Source organism: Oryctolagus cuniculus, chromosome X (assembly GCF_964237555.1).
Source record: "Oryctolagus cuniculus chromosome X, mOryCun1.1, whole genome shotgun sequence".
NCBI classification, from domain to species: Eukaryota; Metazoa; Chordata; class Mammalia; order Lagomorpha; family Leporidae; genus Oryctolagus; species Oryctolagus cuniculus.
The window spans coordinates 126248702-126271747 of record NC_091453.1 but is presented as its reverse complement, the minus strand read 5'-3'; the positions used below and the strand labels follow the sequence as shown (position 1 = coordinate 126271747).

The 23046-nt window shown below is 41.0% G+C and overlaps 1 pseudogene; it reads right to left on the bottom strand.

Moving 5' to 3' along the window:
- Positions 1 to 6438: 6438 nt before the first annotated feature.
- LOC100354382 (T-complex protein 11-like X-linked protein 2) overlaps positions 6439 to 23046 on the bottom strand; it is a 144618-nt pseudogene continuing 128010 nt past the window's right edge.

Sequence of the window (23046 nt, the reverse complement as noted above, 5' to 3'; positions counted from 1 at the left end):
TAATAAACCCACTGGCTGTAAAAGACTTCTAAATCATCAAGAATGTGATGGAGGAGTGGAAGTTTGGTGATTCTCAGAATGCCTGCATCCCATATAGGAGTGTCTGGTTCATGTCCTTGTTGCTCTGCTTCTGATCCAACTTCCTGATAATCCATCTGGGGAAGCAGCCATTAATGGCCCATTAATTGGGTCCCTGCTACCCATGTGAGAGATCTGCATAGAGTTCTGGGCTCCTGGATTTGGCCTGGCCCAGTCCTGGCTGTTGCTCTCTTGCTCGTTCTAGCTCTCTCTCTCTCCCTTCCAAGTGAAAATTAAAAAGAAATTGATGGATGTTGAGTTCCTTGTAGCTTGTTTTTCAGTTGCTCCCAGATGGATAATAAATCCAAAAAAAGAAATACCACTTATTTTGTAATTTAGAATTTCCCCAATGGTATAATAATAAAAGGTATTCATATTAATAACACAGAGCTGTTTGGTATGACGAAATAGGACTATTTTTTTCAGATTCTGATCTTAGTGTAATTTTTTTCTTTAATTTCTCCAGAAAATTCTATTCACCTTTTTTTGGAGAGTTTTTTTATCTTGAAGCAATTCACATTGGGTAGATAATCCAAGGGCAGTCAATCATAATACTCTATGTTCCCAGGTACGTTCATTGATCCAGAAGTGAATTGAAAGGGTTAGTATGTAGGACTAATGTTAGCCATGATTCCTATACAAAAGAGGGACTTTTCCCTCTAATTAGAACAGAGAGGAGCTGTGATCAGTGTCAGGTATGAGAAGGGGGAGAGATTCAGCAACCCAAGAGCATGAAACCTCTGATCCAAATGCCTGAGGTGATTTCTGTGGCTTTTTCTTGGAATCTGACAGCCAGTATGTTACCTTTATGCCTAAGCTGGTTGGAGGTGGATTTTTGTCATGTTCAACTAGAAGTATCCTAGCTAAGGCAATTCAATTCCTTTGGGTTTTAATTTTGCATGTATAATTTCATGCCTTTGAATTTGTTGTAAATTCCTGAAGAAATGGCACTACAGCTGATTTGTTCCTGTGTTGTAGATGAGTCTCAATTGTTTCATACCAAGTTTTCACTTTGTAAGTATTTTCATTTAGTAAAAAGTTCAATACATGCATTTTTTCTATCTGTGGAGTCACACTAGCTACTCTCTGTTGAACTCTTGTTCTGTATTAGGTGTCTTCCTGAGTGATGTGTATGTTCATTAATCTTTACAACCTATTTGGAAGGTATTCACTTTTCAATGACTTATTGTATAGATGATTGCATTAATATCCAAAGAGATTAAAATAACTTATACACAGTTGCTAAGAAAGTGATAGATCATAGCCAGAACTGTTGATTTTAAAGCCATGCCTTCAGTTGTTACCTATTAATGTCCCAATATTAATTTACTTTCTTATGTAAGATTAGGCATAATTCTCTGTTCACTACAGAGAATTTTGTTTATTTCAAGGAAATTTCTAATGTTTACATTTTATATAATTGCTAACAAACTGAAATTATGTTTTAAAAGTAAAATTTGTATGTCTTTCTTCCAAATTATATTGAATTTAGACAAATAGAATTTTTTTATTTAAAGGTCTGTTTTTTGCCTTTTGAGTAAAAAAGAATTGGGTCAGTACCTGGTGGGTTAGAGAACAAGATTTGTTTGACTACTAATATTCAAGGGTAAGGGACATTTTAGGGGTGGGTTTTCATGTTTACCCCATTTCATTATAGTACGTCTGGATTAAGTGATAAACTTATAGCTACTTATGAGCAACATGCTTGTCCAGAGAAGATGGTCTGATATATGTCCATTGTATTTCAGTTAAACATAGATTTACTACAAGAAAGACTTCTCCATTTGTGTTAATCCTGACACCTAACTGAGGTGGAACCCCAGCCTTTCATCAGAAAAAGGGGGACAACATCCTTTTGAATGTGTGTATTCAGGTAGCACTCACGCCCATGTTCCTGGTCTCTGGGTCTAGATTGGTAGATTGAAGTCCATTATTTATTAGTGGTTGTTTAGGCTATTATTTACTAGTGATTGTCCCATCCTCTACTTTTTGTCCTTAGGATGGATCTATAGCAGTCTCTAGAACCTCAGCTGGCCAGTTGCAAATTCCAGGGAAACTGACACAAGTTGGTACAGGTAGGGTAGAGGAATAAAATTCTTTTCTTCTCTGAGTGCTGTCTACTTCCTGCCACTTCCTAAGCCATGCCTGAATAAACTATTCCTTAACTCAGAGACTCCCATTTTCTCATTCTTAACAGGAAGCAGTTGGAGTAAATACCTTTAATGTCATTTCTAGCTCCATATTTCTCTCTGCCTTAAACCTGTTACTATAAAAATTATCATGGCCCTAAAGAGGAGCATAGCTTTGACTGATAAACAAAACTTAGGCCAGTGAAACATCTAAACATGCACAGAACACAGGCAAATAATTGATATGTTAAGTTTAGCTTTACCTTTCCTTATCCCTTTATATAGAAATGTTAATATCAGTGACATTCTTAGGGAGCAAGAGCTGGCAAGGGGTCCTTGGACTCAAGCTTAGACCTAGACTTGGGGTATATTTACTCCAACAGATGGAAAGATCTTTCCAGAATTTCCCTCCTCCCTCCTAAAATGACTGATGATGAGTCCTGTTCTTTTTCAATCGGAGGAAGTTTTAGAACAGGAAAACACGGGATACCTAAACAGGAGGAGACTTGTCCCTGAGAGATGATGGGGAGACTTGGCAGACATTTCTACTGAACACTGACCATGTGTACCTTTTATTGTTTGTGAATAGATAGAAGTTGTAGGAGGAAGTCGCTTCATTGTATGAGAACACACAGCAATGCCAACACTGTAAGAACATTGCCATTGAGTTGCACAATTCATATCAATATATGATTTGACTGTGTTTTTTGTTATTGCTTTATTAGTGACAATATCATAAAGGGAATTTTATTGCAATGCGGTTTATTAATTGACTGTGGTGGGATGAGAAACTAGATACCTCTTCCCTTCTCTTTCCACTTCCAGCTGTGGGTTACTACTGACTGTTGATGGTAGCAGAGAGCACTGCCCCATATAAAAAATATATTCAAAACATGAATAAAAGGAATAAATCATCACTTCTATCTGCCTTGATTTTTCTCACCTGTAAAATGGAATAAATTTTGTGAATTGTGAAGCCCTTAAATATATGTACTAGTGATAATCAACAGATTTAACACTAATAATTCATGAAATAGAAACTTATTTAGTGGAAGGAAGGGGTTAAGGCAGTTTCTCAAATAATCAGTGCTCCGCTGAAGTTTATTTATACAATGTGAGATTCTTCCTGATTATTTGATTAATTCCATCTATATTTTAAATATCTATTATGTGCAGGATATTTGGATATAAGCAAGTGTTGGTAGAGGTTTATATTTGGAATTGAAAAACAGTCATGAGAACAGGGTGTGCCAGTCAACAGGAAACAATGCTCTTCGATGAAATTTGACAGCAGTCACTGGACCTCTTTTGAGCACCACAAAATGTTTGGGAAATTGCTGATCCTAATCAACATAGCATTAAGGAAGGGGTTCTCCAAATTGATTTCATTCAAATAAACTTTAAATTGGAAGTAAATGTTTATATAAACTGGCATTATGTAGAAACCTTAATGAATATGCATTTTATCGACTGTTTCTTGTACTTTTGTATCATACAGTAAAAATTCTCAATTTGGGAGCTGGTAAGCACTGAAGTGTATGAATAGTAAAATGAGGTCTCTTCATATGTGAGAGGTGCTTGGTGACCATTTGGAAATGAACTAGGAATGGAAGAAAATATTATTGCAGTAGTTTTCCCTTGCCCTATCTGAATTGATTTGTGAGTCACAAAGGAAGTAAGGCTATCGCCAAATGAGATGGCTGAGGGGGCTCCCAGGAAAGGAGAATGTGGCAGGCATTATAAAATAAATAAAATATTCTTAATCTTTCCATAAAATTTACATTACCAGCCACTTCTAGACATCCAGTGATCTTACTGCCATCAGTCACAAAGGACATTTTTCCTAGGCACTCCAACCAATACCATACATTAATGGCAGTATTAGTGACTGAGAAGATGACAGAGAGATGATGCTATGCTCATGTACAAGAAGATTCTACAAGTTCTGCTTAATGTAAGTACAATAATTTCTATCTTCCACATCTTTGATTTTATTAGAATTGTAGCAGGAGACACTTAGAGGACATTGAATTGAATTTCTTCATTTTATTGGTAGTATACTATGAAATTGACTTGCCCAAAGATGTACAACTAATCTCCTGTTTCCTAGCCTGGTGATCTTCTTACCATAAGGAATTGTTCATGTTGACATCAGCAATACTCCTCAAACATACCCCAAAGTGTGTGTGAAAAGCAAAATCATTGAAAGAACTGTGGCCATATAATAGCACTTTTTTGGGCTGTTATAGTGGTCCTCACCAAAAATATCAGCTTTATTAAGGAAATGAGCTGACATGGTTCATTATGTACTAATACCTTTCTACTAAATGCATGCTTTCCTGTTTATATCACACCACCTGAGATGTTTTGAAGAATAATTCTCCAGAAAAAAAGAAATGCTACAGTTTCTCACTGATCACTTACAGTCTGTCTCATGCCAAAGGTTGCAAAATATCACCTAAATGTTCAGCACATTTCCAGTGGGAAAGAATAGTAAGCATTGTCTGAAGGGTACTTGGTTTCTTGAATGCATTCCTTGTATGCTAACGGCTGTGGTGGTCTGGTAGGCTCCAGGACTGAAGGCGACAATCTATAATGAATTCTGCTTGGCAAAGACGTAGCTACCATTTCCATGTGTACTTTTGTTCATTGCCAATGGTCTCCATCTTAGGCCTCCTGTGATTGCCCTGTCCCAATTCTTCCCTGGCCCACTAACTTTGAAAGGTATCTCTTGTATTAAACAAGTCCACCATGATACAGCAATCTCAACCCAACTCCCAGACAGCTGTTTTGATGAAGGAAATACTTGTCAGAACACAGACACCGTTTATAGCCCTTTGGGATGGATGAATTATGGGAGCAAACCTTCTGTTCATTTTCCAAGTTCGCAGTCCATAAGCACAGAACATTTTCAAGCATTCATTCCTTGTTTGGAGATGTATGTTAGTTATGTATTGTAACTCATGGGGACTTCCTTACTTCCTCATAATACCTAATATGTCAAACTGGTAGGAAATGAGCTATTTCACATATTTGATTTACTTAGGTGGCTGGATGATACCCTTTAAGTATCAAAGCTTGGTTTATTTTAGTCTGTTTTATGGATATATTTCTTAAATGAACTGTATACCTCTCTTTCTTCTACACCAAAAAGAGTAAGCCATACTGGCCCTTTTGTCAAAGCTTCAGGATGAATATGAATTCCAATGATTTTCTTGTGTCCTGACACAGTACTTTCCTTAGGAACCATGAAGGGGCATAGGGCAACTCATCAAGGACCCCCACCTATCACTCTATATGAATTCTGGTATGCTTATTTTGGAATGTCCTTTGTCCTGCTTTCATTATTTACAGCAATGAGTGTTTCTGTTTATTACAATAATTCCTTCCTTCTTTCTTCTCTTTGATTGCACAATCCCCCTGTACTCACCCTTATACCACTCCACAAGGCACATGTTTTAGTTTCCTACAGCAGATGTTCATGCATTGGGAAGCTGTGATGATGAATGCTAAACTGTGGTTGTAAGAGGAGAGAATGCACAGATTTCACATGGTTGTAGAGAGCACTAATGGGGAGGAGTATGGGAATGGAAGTGTCTGAATATTGATAAATTTCATTTCAAAATACAGGGGCTCCTTTATCTCCTTCCTGATTCTCTGTTGCCTTCTAGAGCAATCTTGGTCATACTATTTACTATTGCAGGACTGTGGAGTTTTGCAGAGCTGACACAGGCTGTTGGGAATGTGTGTGTGTGTGTGTTTGCAGTGGTTGGGTCATGGGTTGTAGCAGAGGAAGGGCAATGATCATAGCTCTTGGCTCTGCCTCCATTTTAACCAGGGCAGTATCACTTTAAATCATCATATACATTGATGTTTCAGAAAAAATTTTTTCTTAATAGGGCCAGCATTTTGGTGCAGTGGGTTAAGCCACTGCCTGCAATACCAGCATCCCATACCAGAGCACTGGTTTGAGTCCAGGATGCTCTGTTTTCAATCCAGCTCCCTGCAAAAGTGCCTGGGAAGGCAGCAGAAGATGGCTCAAGTACTTAGGCCCCTGACACTCACGTGGGAGATCTGTATGGAGTTCCAGGCTCCTTGTTTTAGCCTGTCCCAGCCCTGCCATTATAGTTCTTTGGGAAGTGAACCAGCAGATGGGAGATTTCTCTCTCTCTCTCTCCTTCTATTTCCAGCTCAGAAGTTTATTAATGAAGGGGATTGAATCAGTGGATGTTTACATTCTTGATCTCTGCAGCCCTGCATTCTGGCTGTAGTGGTAAGAAGGAAGCCTGTTTTGGTGGCCACAGGTGATGTTATGCCAGGAACATGATGGGTCCTCTTTCTTAGGTCCTTGTTGCCATGACTGGGCTTTAGTACTGTCAGATGGGCTCCTTTTCTGTTTCTTGTGCCTAGCCGGAGGGATGACATTTTTTAAAATTTCAGTTTAGTATGGGATAAACACTTGATGGTTGAGATGCTTCAGATTTACAAACTTCCAGCCCAAATTTGTGAATTTCCCTTTGATGAAAATAAAGCCTCCAGGGAAGTCTAGCAAATACTCTTGCACGCCACAAACCAAGCAGCATTTGATAAACAAATGGATCCACTGATCAATGATGCTACAAATGCAGTTCTCCTTCTTGTCATGTTTCTGAAGTTGTGATATCAGAGGTGACCCCCTAAAATCTATATGAAAATGTGGCCCCTTAAAGTTCCCCAGAAGTGTCATCTGGGATGCCACATATGCTACCGGAATTTGGGGTGCCATATGATATCACCAATGCTTATTAATAAATATCAATATTAATAAGCCTGAGAGGGTTCTTCCCTAATATTTAGAGAAGAATTCTAAATACCGGCATCAATAAATGAGGCAGCATAGTGCATTTTAGGCTTTTATTCAGTGAAAGAAATCATAGAGAATGAGAGTTTTATCTAAGAGAGAGAGGTAAATCTGGATTCATACCAAGTACCAAGAACCAGCCACATGGAGGAGCATCTAGGCCAGGAAGCCTAGGGCAGGTGGCCCAAAGGCCACATGCCCTGGAAGCTCTGGGCTACAGCCAGCCACTCCTGGCAAGAGGCCAAGGAAAGGAAGAGAAGGGCAGACAGACCGTGTCCCAGGCTTTTAACCCACTTCCAAAGGGGAGTGGTTAATTAACTTGATTGGCTGGTGGGCACCCAGGAGTGGCCAGGTAGGGGCATGAGGTCACACAGGGGCATGGCGAAGGTATCAGGTAGGGCTTGAGGTCACACAGGGGTGTGGTGAAGGCGTGGCCTTCCAGCTCATAAACCTAATCAATTTTAACCTGTTTATGCCTGCCTACTTCAGTTGAACTACAAGTGATTTCTTATTTTTGCTGCTCAAAGCAGTGAGACCCATGTCCATGAGACCTTGATGGATTTCCTGAGACACTTGTTCACTTACACTCAGAATAGCCTGTTCAAATCTGGAGTTAAATTCCTCTGCCAGGTCCTTGGATTATGTATTTCAGTTTATCTACAAATTCAGGTGACCTAAATAAAACACTATCAGAGAAAGTTCTTTTCACTAGCAAGACTGAAGCCAAGATGGTTAACTGACACACTGTCAATTCCATCACCTGGAGCCGGATTCTGTCCATTAGAGTCTCAGGTAATCCCTCCTTTCCAGAATCCCAGTAAAGCAGGATCAGATAGCTGTGGTATAACATCAGTGTGAGACTGGGACTTTCTGAACTGTTAACTTCTTGACTTTTTGAGGTGAATAGGCCATGCTTGAGCAGGAGCTTGGAGATTCAGAAGAACCTGGAGGTCGTGTAGTGAGGTCTGCAACCTGTGGCTAGTCATTTTGTGCCGAAAATACGGAGATGGGACTGCCTGTCAAGGAGGTCCTGGAATTTAGCTTCTTTGTACTGGACAGAATGTTCCTGCAGGTAAGGTCAAAGGTTCTGGATAGCATAGTTCACCATATCAATTTTCATGAGGCCCAGAATGTGGAAAATACCCCTCAGAATTTCTACTGGCTCTCTTATGCTCCCCAGTCTCTGCATTGATACATCTTCAGTTGATGCAGATAACAGGATCATCAAAGTGAGAATGCAGGGATGTCTAAGGCCTCATGCTCTGCTTTCTGCTTGAGGAAATAGATGTCCAGAACTTCTTCAATGAAGGATGATTCTGGCTTGGTAATAGCAGTGATAAGCAGGGCATCCTTAACTTCCCTTAGTAGTTCAGAGCACATGAAAGTTGGGCAGAATACTTGATAGCTGCACTTTCAGATGGTTCTACAAAGCATTTGTACATTGTCTCCACAAATCTGCCTGCCACACTATTTGGAGGTAAAATTCTCTCTTCCATTTAGAAATCTTGATTGATCATGATTTTGTGAGCAATGCTCATCTTGGAAACTTCATTAATTGTCCTATCAGCTCTGTGACGGAAAGTGTTCCAAATCAGCTCTCTGGAGGCTGGTCATGTGTAGAGCTGCTCTTGTTTTCCTGCACCTGTACTGGCGTTTTAGGGTTAGGGGCCCTACTCCCTGCTTCACTGCAGTCATTCTGGAGCACAGCTTCTTCTGCAATTTTTGGCATGTTAATGTTATCAATTTTTTGTCCCCTTGCAGCTAGCACAGGCTTCTAGGCAATTCTCAGCTCCTCCTTGCAGATTGGGAAAGTGCATGGGCATGGCTACATTCAGTAACCATCTCCAAAGTACAGGAGGTGCTCAGTGCCTTGGCTGCATTGTATTCCTGGAGCCAGCACAAGCTGCAAGAACTGCTGGCTTTTGTTTGGCTTCCTAAAGGTCAGAATATTTCTCTCCCTTTCTCTCTCTCTCTCTCTCTCTCTCTCTCTCTCTCTCTCTCTTTCATTTCCATAAAAGATGCACAAACCAACAAATGAAAAACAAAAACAACCATAAAAGTAAACAACTTCCATTTCTTTGAAGACAGGATGTGTTGATTAAATAATCTAGCAGTATAATTTGGTAATCATGTGATAACTTGGTATTATCATGGGTTCAAAATGCATTTAGCACTTTTTGGGGAAGATCTATTGATATATTTATTTGAAAGGCAGACAGACACAGAGAAACACACAATATAAGGGGGAGAGGCAGAGAAAGAGAGAGAGAGAGAGAGAAAGAGAGAGAGAGATGTAGATGGGTTTTCCACCTGCTATTTCACTTGCCAAATGGCCACAATAACCAGAGCTAGGCCAGACCAAAGGCAGCAGCCTGGAACTCCATCTGGTTCTCCCACATGGATGGCCCCTGTTGCCTTCCCAGGTAGATTAGTAGGAAGTTGAATCAAAAGCAGACCAACAAATATTGAAATTGGCACTAGGGTATGGGATGCTGGTGTCACAAGCAGAGGTTTAACCTGATGTATCACAATGCTGAGCCCCATTGAACACTTTCCAGGTGTTGGGAAACCATCTAGTACAGAGAATTTAACTTAGCAATGAGGATAAATAACACAGCATTATAAAATCACAAGTGTCACTTTACCTAGATTGTGCACTTATCTTTCCTATCGGAGTTGAGTGTGTTTCAGAGTAGTAAAGTCCAATAGAACTATAATGTGAGCCAGGGATGGAGGTTTATATCTTCTGGTAGCCACATTATAAAAGTAAAACTAAATGGGCAGACATAATGGTAAAAACTGTAATATTTTAGTTAACCTAGTATATCAAAACATTTTCATTTTACAATATAACCAACATAAAATTACAATGCTTCACTTTTAAATTTCAATTACATAAACTGATGTAAAATTAAATATTCAATCCCCCATTTATATTAGCTACACTTCAAGAGCTCTGCTCATGTGTCTAGTGAAGGCTACTTTAAATTTTAGAACACTTTTGATACATTTAAAATCTCTACAAAGGCTGGTTGGCAATCCATTAAAAGAGCTTAAAGCTAAATCTCATTAATTTGGGATCCAATAGTTAGGAATTTATGATAATTTTATCAGAGTTCAACTGAAGCTTCCAATCTGATCTCTTTATGAAGAAAGGTTTTACTTGGCGCATTCACCATATAAATCAGATCATAGGAGGCATATTTAATCCACTTAAAGTATTAAGTGTTTTCTGGGACTTTAGCACAACATATGAATGCAAAAATATTGTGCTATGTGCAGCAGAATGTCCTATATTCATTAAAGACAGCTATCAGGGTGAATTTTCCTTTGGGACTTTTTTTTTAGCAGTTAGTTACCAGTACACTATTTTGAAAGATTTTTCTATGTCATATATTTATTCTAAAGTTATCTAAATATTTAATTCATTAATTTTTTAGATTTTTTTTACCCAAATTAAGTAAAAATTTGCTGATATGTCTGTGTTAAACATAAATGTGAAACTGAGAGTTTTATTTCAAAATTATAATAATGCCTTTCTCACAGAGCAATAAAGTTAAAATGAGATGTCTCTTCATAAACTGTAAAATGTTTCATATATGTTGTTTATTCATTTAGTATTTATTGAATGGCTTTTATAAGACAGGCTTTGTGCTACATGATAGACATAATTGTGAAGCAGATGGGCAGACATGATCCCTGCCCTTATGTAGCTTATAAGCTGGTGATACATACAAGCAAATAAGCAACCAATTAAAGTAAAATTCAGTAAGGGGCATGCTAGGGGAAGCACCACATGCTAAGAAAACTTACAGGAAAGGAATATAATCCAGATTAGTTGGTGGAGAAGGTCAGGGAAGCTTTTGTGGAAGAAATGGCATGAAGGATGAAACCTGTAAGTCAATTTGGAGTTATCCAAGTGAAGGACTGAACTGAGTGGGAAGAGTATTCCAGAGAGAGGAAACAGAATGTGCAAAATCCAAGAGGTGAAGAGGAGAACATGAAGGAGTCTGGGACAAGAGCAGTTGTGTGCAATTGAAATAGAATCCAACCAGAAGAGGGAACTATGATGGAGATAATGAGGTCAGTAAGAACCAGATCACAAAGGACCTAAAAGAGTTGGGCTTTATCCTAAGGACTATGAGTGATCATTGAAATATTTTATGCCTGGCAGTGAGTGACATGATCTGGCTATTTTGGAAGGATCACTTGGTAAAGAAGGGAATATGGGAGGTTGAGAATGGAAGCCATGAGCTCAGTAATGCCTTGACTGAGTACACTGGGGGCTGAAACTAAGGTAGTGGTGTGAGGGGGCAAAATTTGATATGTGCTTAGGGGATAGAAACACCAATCCTTAGTGATGGATGGGATGTGGGGAGGGGAGAGGAAGCAGGAGTGATATAGCAACTGGGTGAACGGTGGTACCTATTATTCACTTAAAATACAGAAAACTGCAGGTGGAGCTGCTTGGGAGGAGTGGGTGTGTGTGAGAACATGAGGTCAGTTGTGGTCGCTAAAAGGGGATTGTCCCGCAGTCAGTGGAATTTGTGTATCTCCTGAACCTGCTGAGCCACACTGACTTTGGAATTTAAAAGAAAATGTTCCCTAACCTATCTCACATGCTTTGGGAGCCCCATATACTTCCTGAAGATTCCAGATTCTTGAGGGGGTGATTAATGTTTTCTCATATTCCCTCTAGACCTCAATTATGGCCTCTCTGAATTAGTTCAGTTGATGGATCATCTCCCTGTTCTGGTTCTGTGCCACATAATCCCAGCTGTTTAACTAAGCTCTTTTCCCTTCATTTTCACAAAAACCCAATAACACAAGCCTATTGCGTACATGGGAGGCTTGACTCATGATTTGTGCAGATGAAAGCAGTTTGGGTGGCAGCAGCACAGTACAATTTATAAGCGAATAACTATATCCTTATTCTTTCTTTCTTTATTTTTTATTTAGTAAATATGAATTTTCAAAGTACAGTTAATGGATTACAATGGCTTCCCCCCTATAATTTCCCTCCCACTCACACCCCTCCCATCTCTCGCTCCCTCTCCCATTCCATTCACATCAAGATTCATTTTCAATTATCTTTATATACACAAGATCAATTCAGTATATATTAAGTAAAGATTTCATCAGTTTGCACCCACACAGAAACACAAAGTGTAAAATACTGTTTCAGTACTAGTTATAGCATTACTTCACACTGGACAACACATTAAGGACAGATCCCACATGAGAAGTAAGTACACAGTGACTCCTGTTGTTGACTTAACAATTTGACACTCTTGTTTATGGTGTCAGTAATCTCCCTAGGCTCTAGTCATGAATTGCCAAGGCTATGGAAGCCTTTTGAGTTCACCGACTTCGATCTTATTCCGACAGGGTCATATTCAAAGTGGAAGTTCTCTCCTCCCTTCAGAGAAAGGTACCTCCTTCTTTGATGACCCCGTTCTTTCCACTGAGATCTCACTCGCAGAGATCTTCCATTTAGGTCTTCCTTTTTTTTTCCAGGGTGTCTTGGCTTTCCATGCCTAAAATACTCTCATGGGCTCTTCAGCCAAATCCGAATGCCTTAAGGGCTGATTCTGAGGCTAGAGTGCTATTTAGGACATCTGCCATTCTATGAGTCTACTGTGTATCCTGCTTCCCATGATGGATCGTTCTCTCCATTTTTGATTCTATCAGCTAGTATTAGCAGACACTAGACTTGTTTGTGTGATCCCTTTGACTCTTAGACCTATCAGTGTGATCAATTGTGAACTGAAATTGATCACTTGGACTAGTGAGATGGCATTGGTACATGCCACCTTCATGGGATTGTTTTGGGATCCCCTGGCATGATTCTAACTCCACCATTTGGGGCAAGTCCTATTGAGCATGTCCCAAATTGTACATGTCCTCCCTCTGGTATTCCCACTCATATTTAACAGGGATCACTTTTCAGTTAAAATTTAAACACCTAAGAACAATTGTGTGTTAATCACAGAATTCAACCAGTAGTACTAGAACAAAACAACGAGAAAATGCTAAAATGGATAAAGTATTACATTGTACATCAACAGTCAGGACAAGAGCTGATAAACTCACTGTTTCTCATAGTGTCCATTTCACTTCAACAGGTTTCCCCTTTGGTGCTCAGTTAGTTGTCACCAATCAGGGAGAACATATGATATTTGTCCCTTTGGGACTGTATTAATTCGCTCAGCATAATGTTTTCCAGATTCCTCCATCTTGTTGCAAATGACCGGATTTCGTTGTTTTTGACTGCTGTATAGTATTCTATAGAGTACATGTCCCATAATTTCTTTATCCGGTCTACTGTTGATGGACATTTGGGTTGCTTCCAGGTCTTAGCTATTGTGAATTGAGCTACAATAAACATTAAGGTGCAGACAGCTTGTTTGTTTGCCAATTTCATTTCGTTTGGGTAAATTCCAAGGAGTGAGATGGCTGGATTGAATGGTAGGGTTAAATTCAGGTTTCTGAGGAATCTCCAGACTGACTTCCATAGTGGCTTAACCAGTTTGCATTCCCACCAACAGTGGGTTAGTGTCCCTTTTTCCCCACATCCGCTCCAGCATCTATCTGTTGCATTGTTTGCAAATATTTTTTCCCATTCTGTTAGTTGCCTCTTCACTTTCCTGTTTCTTTTGAAGTACAGAAACTTCTCAATTTGATGCAATCCTAAATGTCAATTTTGGCTTTGACTGCTTGTGCTTCCAGGGTCTTTTCCAAGAAGTCTTTGCCAGAATCTATATCTTGCATTTCACCTCACCCCGGTTAGAATGGCTCACATACAGAAATCTACCAACAACAGATGCTGGCGAGGATGTGGGGAAAAAGGGACACTAACCCACTGTTGGTGGGAATGCAAACTGGTTAAGCCACTATGGAAGTCAGTCTGGAGATTCCTCAGAAACCTGAATATAACCCTACCATTTGACCCAGCCATCCCACTCCTTGGAATTTACCCAAAGGAGTTTAAATTGGCAAAGAAAAAGCAGTCTGCACCCTAATGTTTATTGCAGCACAATTCACAATAGCTAAGACCTGGAACCAACCTAAATGCCCATCAACGGTAGACTGGATAAAGAAATTATGGGATATGTACTCTTTAGAATACTATACCGCAGTAAGAAACAACGAAATCCAGTCATTTGCAACAAAATGGAGGAATCTGGAACACATCATGCTGAGTGAAGTAAGCCAGTCCCAAAGGGACAAATACCATATGTTCTCCCTGATCGGTGACAACTGACTGAACACCAAAAAGGAAACCTCCTGAAGTGAAATGGACACTATGAGAAATGGTGACTTGATCAGCATAGCCCTGACTGCTAATGGACAACTTAATACATTATCCCTCATAGTATTTTTTTTTGTCTGTTCTACTTAATATGACTGGTTTAATTCTGTAATTATCACACAGTTATTCTTAAGTGTTGAAAATTAACTGAAATGTGATCCCTGTTAAACATAAGAGTGGGAATAAGAGAGGGAAGAGATGTATAATTTGGGGCATGCTCGGGCTGACTTGCCCCAATTGGTAGAGTTGGAAACATACCAGGGGATTCCAATTCAATCCCATCAAGGTGGCATGTGCCAATGCCATCTCACCAGTCCAAGTGATCAATTTCAGTTCACAATTGATCATAATGAAAGGACTAAGAGTCAAAGGGAGCACATAAACAAGTCTAGTATCTGCTAACACTAACCGATAGAATAAATAAAGGGGAGAGTGATCCAACATGGGAAGTGAGATACTCAGCAGACTCATAGAATGGCGGATGTCCTAAATAGCACTCTGGCCTCAGAATCAGCCCTAAAGGCACTCGGATCTGGCTGAAAAGCCCATGAGAGTATTTCAGGCATGGAAAGCCAAGACACTCTGGCAAAAAGATCTCTGTGAGTGAGATCCCAGTGGAAAGAACAGGTCTTCAAAGAGGGAGGTGCCATTCTCTGAAGGGAGGAGAGAACCTCCATTTTGACTATGACCGTGTCTAAACAAGATAAGAGTCGGAGAACTCAAGGGGCTTCCATAGCCTTGGAAACTCATGACTGGTGCATAGGGAGATTACTGATGCCATAAACAGGAGTGTCAATTTGTAAAGTCAACAACAGGAGTCACTGTGCACTTACTCCTCATGTAGGATCTCTGTCCTTAATGTGCTGTACACTGAGGCGTAATGCTATAGCGAGTACTCAAACAGTATATTTCACTTTGTGTTTCTATGGGGGTGCAAACGATTGAAATCTTTACTTAATGTACACTAAACTGATCCTCTGTAAAAAAAAAAAAAGAAATTATCAATTCCCAACTTGACTCTCACTGGGATTAAACATGACAATAGGTCTGATCTGATTTCATCATCATTTAAAAAAAATCATCTATTATTTTTCACTTTATGTTTCTGTGTGGGAGCAAACTGTTGAAATCCTTACTTAATGTATACTAAGCTGATCTTCTGTATATTAAGATAATCGAAAATGAATCTTGGTGTGAATGGAAGGGGAGAGGGAGTGGGAAAGGGGAGGTGTGGGGAGCAACCCGGACTGGATGGAGTTACTGGAATTAAGACTTATTCTATGCATCTGCTCTCCCACAATATGGCGCTGGGAGAGAAGAAAACAGCTTCTACACAGCTGCCTCCAGTTCAGCCAATAATCTGTAGGACTTGCTCCTGATTGGAGAGCAGCGTGCTCGGCATGTGGGCAGCTGAGTTAGGATTGGCGGAGGAGGACTATAAAGGAGGAGAGAGACGGCATGCACCAGGAACATCTAAGGGGAACATCTAGCTGAAGGAACACCTGTGCAGCCCCCGAGAAGAGCCGGCCGGCAGTGTGCCGCTCCCCTGCGGAAGTGGGGAATGTGGCCAGGGGGAACTGCCCTTCCACGGAGGTGGAAGGGTCGGTAGCCAACCCGGGAAGAACCAGCAGCAAACCCGGGGAGGGCCGAGCAGACAAAAGAACAGCGCAGGGTCCTGTGTCGTTCCTCCACGAAGACGGGGAGTGACATAATGGTGCCGTGACTCGGATATGAAGCCTAGGCAGGGTTTAGTGTCGTTCCTCCATGAAGAGGGGGAGCGACATAATGGTGCCGTGACTCGGATATGAAGCCTAGGCAGGGTTTAGTGTCGTTCCCCCATGAAGACGGGGAGCGACATAATGGGGCCGTGACTCGGATAGGAAACTTAGGAGGGAAGAAACGGGAAGAAGTGGAAAATACCGGAGAGAGAGACTAGCAAAGAGCCTAGGGAAAAGCCGGATAGAAAAGGTGCCGGAAGAAGCTATCGAAAGCCTAGGCATAGACTCGGATACGGACTGTGGGAAAGAAGTTAGGATTTAAAGTGAAAGCAAGAAGAAACTTAGACTCAGATACGGACTGCAGGTTGAAAGTGAAAGTGAAACCTATAAGAAACTTAGACTTGGATACGGACTGTGGGGAGAGGCCAGGAGAAATGAGGGAGGAATATTGTTGGAAGAAAACTTAGGGAAATATACCGGGTAGAGAAAAATGTTAGGGAGGATGAAGCCGCGAGTGCAGGCCGAGGCGGAGACATAAGCCACCTTGGAATTCTTCAAGTCACCCCGGGGAGCAAGAGGCGAAGATCTGGAACCAGAGGCAGAGACGTGGGCCGCCAGGTTGAAATTCGCCAGGTTAGTCCGGGGAACTTGGACTGAATGCCGGTGGTGGCGGAAACATTCGCGGAAGCTGCCGCGTGCAGAGAGAGCACGGGGCGTGAATAGATAGGGAACGCGGGGCTGGCGCGAGGCCGTGGTGTGGGCGCGAAGTGCGTGGAGACTGCAGAGCGTGCGCGCAGAGCCGGGAACCCGCCGGCGGGGTGAGGCATCGGGAAGCCACGCAGAGCCGTGAAGCTGCCGCGGGGCGAGGTGCCGAGAAGCAGCCTCGGGGCGGGTGCCACCGGGAAGCCGCAGGGATAAGAGAAACAGAAGTTTAGAAGTAAAATGAGAGAAATACGAATGCTGGAAGATAGAAGTAAAATGGGAGAAATAGGAATGCCCGGAGATAGAGAAATAGAGAAATAGAAAGGCCTCCCCACAACATGGCAATGAGAGAGCTTGGATTCGGTCTGCCTGATTAGTGAGGCGATGAGCACCTGCGGGCGGCTAGCAACTTACGCGCCGCAGGTCACCGAAGACAGGCACGAATTAACATCAATAAGGCCTCCCCACAATACCGCAATGAGAGAGCTTGGATTCGGTCTGCCTGATTAGTAAGGCGGTAAGCACCAGCAGGCAGCTCGACCAGAGTATGAGCTGCAGGTCACCGAAGATAGGCACGAACCAACACTAATAAGTCTCCCCCACAATACGGCAATGAGAAGGCTTGGATTCGGTTTGCCTGATTGTTAGGGCTTGTAAGCCCCTGCAGGCAGAGCAGAGCATGCGCTGCGGGGCACCGAGCACAGGCACGCATCAGCGCCTAAAAACCTCCTCACAACATGGCGAAGAGAGGACCCGGATTCGGTTTGCCTGATTGATAGGACTTGTAAGAACCTGTGGCAACTCTAGCAAGTAGAGCAGAGTGTGTGCCGCGGGACACCGAAGACAGGCGCGTATCAACGCCAAAAATAAAAAGAAAGGGGGATCTGTGGGGAGCAACCCGGACTGGACGGAGTTACTGGAATTAAGACTTATTCTATGCATCTGCTCTCCCACAATATGGCGCTGGGAGAGAAGAAAACAGCTTCTACACAGCTGCCTCCAGTTCAGCCAATAATCTGTAGGACTTGCTCCTGATTGGAGAGCAGCGTGCTCGGCGTGTGGGCAGCTGAGTTAGGATTGGCGGAGGAGGACTATAAAGGAGGAGAGAGACGGCATGCACCAGGAACATCTAAGAGGAACATCTAAGGGGAACATCTAAGGGGAACACCTGTGCAGCCCCCGAGAGAGCCGGCCGGCGGTGTGCCGCTCCCCTGCGGAAGTGGGGAATGTGGCCAGGGGGAACTGCCCTTCCACGGAGGTGGAAGGGATAGTAGCCAACCCGGGAAGAACCAGCAGCAAACCCGGGGAGGGCTGAGCAGACGAAAGAACAGCGCAGGGTCCTGTGTCGTTACTCCACGAAGAGGGGGAGCGACAGGGAGGGTTGTGGGTGGGAGGGTTGGTATGGGGGGGGAAGCCATTGTAACCCATGAGTCGTACTTTGGAAATTTTTATTCATTAAATAAAAGATAAAAAAAAATCTATATCTTGCAGAGTTTCTCCAATGCTCTCTAATAACTTGATGGTGTCGGGTCGTAGATTTAAGTCTTTAATCCATGCTGAGTGAATTTTTGTGTAAGGTGAAAGGTAGGGGTCTTGCTTCATGGTTCTGCACGTGGAAATCCAATTTTCCCAGCACCATTTATTGAATAGACTCTCCTTACTCCAGGGATTGTTTTTGGAGCCTTGATCAAATGTAAGTTGGCTGTAGATGTTTGGAGTGATTTCTGGTGTTTCTATTCTGTTCCATTGGTCTATCCATCTGTTTCTGTACCAGTACCATGTTGTTTTCATAACAACTGCCCTGTAGCAGTCCTGAAATCTGGTATTGTGATGCCTCCGGCTTTGTTTTTGTTGTACAAGATTGCTTTAGCTATTCGAGGTCTCCTGTGTCTCCATATGAATTTCGGCATCATTTTTTCCAGGTCTGAGAAGAATGTCTTTGGTATTTTGATTGGTATTGCATTGAATCTGTAAATTGCTTTTGAGAGAATGGACATTTTGATGATGTTGATTCTTCCAATCCATGAGCATGGAAGATTTTTCCATTTTTTGGTATCCTCTTCTATTTCTTTCTTTAAGGTTTTGTAATTTTCATTGTAGAGATCCTTAACGTCCTTGGTTGAGTTTATTCCAAGGTATTTGATTGTTTTTGTAGCTATTTTTTATGGATTTATCTTAGAAATTCTTCCTCAGCCATGGCATTGCCTGTGTATACAAAGGCTGTTGATTTTTGTGCATTGATTTTATACCCTGCTACTTTGCCAAACTCTTCTATGAGTTCCTATAGTCTCTTAGTAGAGTTCTTTGGATCTCCTAAATGAAGAATCATATCATCTTCAAAGAGGGATAGTTTGAGTTCTTCCTTCCCAATTTGTATCCCTTTAATTTCTTTTTCTTGCCTAATAGCTCTGGCTAAAACTTCCAGAACTATATTGAATAGCAGTGGTGAGAGTGGGCATCCCTGTCTGGTCCCAGATCTCAGTGGAAATGCTTCCAACTTTTCACCAATCAATAGGATGTTGGCCGTGTGTTTTTCATAAATTGCTTTGATTGTATTGAGGAATGTTCCTTCCATACCCAGTTTGCTTAGAGTTTTCATCATGAAAGTGTGTTGTATTTTATCAAATGCTTTCTCTGCATCTATTGAGATAATCATATGGTTTTCCTTCTGCAGTCTGTTAATGTGGTGTATCACATTGATTGTTTTTCGCACATTGAACCATGGCTGCATGCCAGGGATGAATCCCACTTGGTCTGGGTGGATGATCTTTCTGATGTGTTGTTGCATTCTATTGGCCAGAATTTTACTTAAGATTTTTGCATCTATGTTCATCAGGGATATTGGTCTGTAATTCTCTTTCAGTGCTGCATCTTTTTCTGGCTTAGGAATTAAGGTGATGCTGGCTTCATAGAAAGAATTTGGGAGGATTCCCTCTTTTTCGATTGTTCTGAATTGTTTGAGAAGAATTGGAGTTAGTTCTTCTTTAAATGTGTGGTAGAATTCAGCAGTGAATCCATCTGGGCTTTTCTTTGTTGGGAGGGCCTTTATTACTGTTTCAATTTCTGTCTCAGTTATGGGTCTGTTCAGGTTTTCTATGTCTTCCTGGTTCAATTTAGGTAGGTTGCATGTGTCCAGGAATGTATCCATTTCTGATAGGTTTCCCTGTTTGCTGGCATACAAGTCCTTGTAGTAATTTCTGATGATTCTTTTTATTTCTGTGGTGTGTGTTGTTACATTTCCTTTTTCATCTCTGATTTTATTGATTTGGGTCTTTTCTCTTCTTTTTTTAGTTAGTTGGGCCAATGGGGTGTCAATTTTGTTTATTTTTTCAAAATACCAGCTCCTTGTTTGGCTGATTTTTTGTAATTTTTTTTTTTTTGATTCAATCCTATTGATTTCTTCTCTGATTTTAATTATTTCTCTTCTCCTACTAGATTTGGGTCTGGTTTGCTGCAGATTTTCTAGATCCTTGAGATTCATTTAAAGCTCATCTTTTTGGTGCCTTTCCAATTTCTTGATGTAGGCACCTATTGATATAAACTTTCCTCTTAACACTGCTTTTGCTGCGTCCCGTAAGTTTTGGTATGTTGTGCTGTTATCCTCATTTACTTCCAGAAAATTTTTGATTTCTCTTTTAATTTCTTCTATGACCCATTGTTCATTCAGGAGCATGTTGTTCAATCTCCATGTGTTTGCCTATGCTCTAGGGATTCCTGAGTTGCTAATTTCCAGCTTCATTCCTTTATGGTCTGAGAAGCTGCATGGTATGATTCCAATTCTTTTGAATTTGCTGAGTCTTGCTTTATGGCCTAGTATGTGGTCAATCCTAGAGAAGGTGCCATGTACTGCTGAGAAGAATGTAGATGCTTTATATGTAGGATCAAAATTTCTGTATATATCTGTTAGATCCATTTGGGCTATAGTGTCATTTAAATCTACTGTCTCCTTGTTGATCTTCTGTCCTATTGATCTGTCTATTTCTGAGAGTGGCGTATTGAAGTCCCACAGTACTATTGTATTGGGGTCTAAGTCTCCCTTTAAGTCCGTTAACAAAACTTTTAGATAAACCGGTGCCCTGTAGTTAGGTGCATATACATTGATAATTGTTATATCTTCTTATTGTATTGATCCCTTAATCATTATATAGTGTCCCTCTTTGTCTCTCTTAACAGTTTTTGTGGTAAAGTTTATGTTGTCCGATATTAAGATGGCTACGCCCGCTCTTTTTTCATTTCTGTTGGCATGGTATATCTTTTTCCAGCCTTTCACTTTCAGTCTGTATGCATCTTTGTTGGAAAGATGTGTTTCTTGTAAGCAGCAAACACATGGGTTTTGTTCCTTAAGCCAATCAGCCAATCGGTGTCTTTTAACTGGACAGTTCAGGCCATTCACGTTCAATGTAACTAATGATAAGTGGTAACTTTGCCCTGCCATTTGCCAAAGATATTTTCTAATATATGCTTTGAATTCCCTGTGATCTTTTGCTGTGAGCTTTCCTTCCTTTACCTTCTTTCATATTGATGACCGTGTTTCTTTGTTTCTGTGTGTAACACATCTTTAAGCATCTTTTGCAGGGCTGGACAAGTGGCGACAAATTCTTTCAATTTCTGTTTGTTGTGAAAGGTGTTTATTTCACCTTCATTCACAAATGAGAGCTTTGCAGGATATAATATTCTGGGCTGGCAGTTGTTCTCTCTTAGTACCTGGGCTATATCTCGCCATTCCCTTCTAACTTGTAGGGTTTCTGATGAGAAGTCAGCTGTGAGTCTGATTGGAGATCCTCTGAAAGTAATCTGACGTTTCTCTCTTGCACATTTTAGGATCTTTTCTTTCTGTTTCACTGTGGTGAGTTTGATTACCACGTGTCATGGTGAGGATCTCTTTTGGTCATGTTTACTAGGGGTTCTATGAGCTTGTTGTACTAGGATGTCTCTGTCCTTCTCCAAACCTGGGAAATTTTCTGCTATTATCTCACTAAAAAGGCCTTCTAATCCTTTCTCCCTCTCCATGCCTTCAGGAACTCCTAGAACCCGAATGTTGGTTTTTTTAATAGTATCCTGTAGATTTCCCACAATATTTTTTAGATTTCTAATTTCCTCTTCTTTTCTTTGATTTGACTGTATCCTTTCCTGTTCTCTGTCTTCTAAGTCCGATATTCTCTCTTCTGCTTCACCCATTCTGTTTTTAAGGCTCTCTAATGTGTTTGCCATTTGATCTATTGAATTCTTCGTTTCATTATGATTTCTTGTCACTATCACAGTTTTATGTTCTACTAGTTGTTTCATTTCATTTTGATTCCTCCTTAATATTTCATTTTCACGAGAAAGATTTTCTATCTTGTCCATTAAGGATTTCTGTAGTTCAAGAATTTGTTTTTGAGAACTTCTTAATGTTCTTATCAATTTTTTGAGATCTGCTTCTTGCATTTCTTCTATCTCATCATCTTCATAATCTTGAATTGGGGTGTCTTTTTCATTTGGGGGCATCATAGTGTCTTCCTTGTTCTTATTACCTCAGTTTTTGCGTTTGTTGTTTGGCATATTGGAGATATTCTTTGGTTTCTTCACTGTGGTGTTTTTTCTTGGTATACTATGACTCTAGATTAAGTGGACTGTCTGTTTTGGATGGAGCCTTAGAGGCTTGAGATGGGTGTGGCCTGAGAGCTCTGTTTGGTGTGCCAAAGGTGACACTCCCAGGTTAGGTGTGGTAGATCTCTCTCTCTCTCTTTCTTTCTTTCTTTCTTTTTTTTTTTTTTTTTTGATTCAAAAGGGAAGTAATTCCTCACGGCTGAACGGAATTGGAGGTAGTTAGCAGGCAAATGATATACCCACAGGAGCCAGAGATCGGAAGCTCTTTCCCAAGGACCACACAGGGAATCTGTCCTGCCCTCAGTATGGGCTCAAATTCTCCTGCAGTCTCCCACTGTGTTGCCAAGGTTACCAAATTGTAGCATCTCTGGAGAGTACTCACGTGAATTCCGTGAGTTCTCTCCCCCACTGTCTCTTTTTCACAGTCTCAGTTCAGTAGTACCACACATTTGCTAGGTCCTAATATCCTGTTTATTCACCACCCCCCCCAGAGTTAGATTTTTCTGCTAGGCTCAGGGCCGGTGCAGACCTGAGGTCGCCCTGCTTATGATTTATGTCCAAGATGTCGCCTGCTCTTTGTCTTGCTCGCCTTTGAGAGGTGAGTGGAGAGAGAGAAACTTGTGTCCGTATCAGTCACTTTTTTTTTCTCTCTCTCTTCTAGTTAGCCTGGTGAACTTT